This window comes from Ochotona princeps, chromosome 1 (genome assembly GCF_030435755.1).
Source record: "Ochotona princeps isolate mOchPri1 chromosome 1, mOchPri1.hap1, whole genome shotgun sequence".
NCBI lineage: Eukaryota > Metazoa > Chordata > Mammalia > Lagomorpha > Ochotonidae > Ochotona > Ochotona princeps.
Genome location: NC_080832.1, coordinates 116,157,927 through 116,160,049, shown reverse-complemented (window position 1 = coordinate 116,160,049; position 2,123 = coordinate 116,157,927).

The following is a 2,123-nucleotide window of genomic DNA, read 5'->3' as shown; positions in this document are numbered from 1 at the left end:
CTTAACCTGGTGCACCACAATGCCAACCCCATTCTAGGATCTTGATTTCTGCCCCTTGACACGCCACACCTCATTTCTGCCTTAGCCCGTTCCCTGCTAGCTTCAGGAGCACATTTTTTTTTTAATCATAATTATTTTTTATGATTTTTTTACATAGTTGATTAGGGTGAAAAGCAAAGTGGTTGAGTTCACCATTTCCACATTCTCTTTTCTTCCTTCCTGTATCTGGGGGAAGAAAGGAGACATGGAGAGAAGCTACACCTAGTCTCCCAAACGCCTCCAGACCCTTGGATGGAGGGCGGCCACCCGACACCACCCCAAGGACCTGATGTGGGTTGTGCTCCAAGGTTCCTGCTCATGAGGTTTCAATAGCTCAATAGTTCCAAATTACTGCCAATCTCACCACTCAGAGCACTATGAATTCTCTCCAGAATCCACTGGTTGGCATAATTCACCTTAGAGTCTCCATTTGCGCAGTTATTCAGTCAATACTTGGCTGGGGTAGTTGATCGATTTGTTCTGTCCTCCATCCTCTGTTATGGTACCAGGTGTCCTCTGCAGTCTTCAATGTACTGCCATATCAACCATGTGCGTCTGGATATGCTGTCCATTGCTTGGTCTAAGCCTCTGTGGAGGCCCAGTACTGACACATGAACTCTACAGTTAGACCATGGAACCTGCAATTCTCTCCATGGTTGGGATTCTAAGTTCAGCAATTCAGTTGGGGAGAATTGCCATAGAAACTTCATCTGAGGTAATCCCCAGACCTGATTCTTGTGTGTGCTTGCCAATACAGGGTCTGGCACAGTATATCACCCCAATTAGTTCATGCAAATGTTGGTGATTGCAATTGCTGGGTCAGTTCTGTCTCCAGCCCTGTCTTTTACACTAACCAATGGGTGTTGCAGTCCGGTTCATCCTGCTCACCACACAATCAGCCCTCATGAACACTAGTTGGAGCTGTAGCCTAGTCAGAATGACCCGCAATAACCTCCACCAGTAACCTCCACCAGTAACCTCCACCCTCTGCCCTAGTCCTATGCTTGCCAGTATATATAGCAGATTGGTCCTGTCTATCCCACATCCCATTCAGCTCACGTACATGTCAATGGGTATTGAAGCCTAGTTCAGCCCACCAGCCCCACTCTCCAGCCCACACGTGCTTGCAGGTGCCACTCTCTGTCTAGTCATGCCTGCCCCAGTCCTAGTTCTCATGCTCACTAGTCACAGTGGCAACCCAAGAGGGAAGTGCTCACAGTTTCCTTACTGGGCCCACTCCCACTCCTGGATGATGTACTCTCCAGGTGGTTCTGCAGTTTAACTTGACAGAATTAGTCCCCTATACCAGCATATGTCAGTTGATGCTGCGGCAAAGCCCAACCAATCTCACTCACTCTGGTTTATGCATGCACCAGTATGAACAATCAACCCAGCCTGACTTTCCCCTGATTTAACCCACATGAGGCTAACAGGTGTTACAGTCCTGCCCAGCCTGGTCTGACCCCAACCTAACTCTCATGTTCAACAGTAGGAGTGATGGTCCAGCAAGGGAGCCCTCTACATTCCCCCTACTGGCTTCGCCCCCTCACCCCCAGGTCTCACATGTGCTGGTTGGGTGCTGTGGCCCAGTCTGGTATAGTCCGCCTTGCCTCAGCATTTGCCAGTGGGTGCTAAAGCCTGGTTGGACCCAGCCCACCCCCAATTCCAACTCAGGCTGGTGGGCCCCTAGTCTGGCCCTCAAGTGAAATGGCTTGTGTTGTGACCCAACCTGGCCCGGCCCGACCCACACTCTATTCTGGTGCTTGGATTTGCCAGTGGGTAATAGGAATTGGCCTTGCCTGATTTGCCCCCTGACCTAAGCCAAATGTTTGCCAGTGGGTACCATTCCCTGGCCTGGTCTGGGCTGCTCCCTATCATGGTTCTTGTGCTCACCTGTAGGGACTGTGTCCCGACAGAGGAGTTGCCCAAGCTCCCCCATCAGAACTTCTCCCAGTGTCAGATCTGGCGCACATCAGTGGGTCCATGGGCCAGCCCTACTTAGTCCATCTGCTGTCCTAACAGGAACAGTAGACTTTTCTAACTGGCCTTCACCCATTTTACTGTTGGGTGTTTCAGCCCAGCCA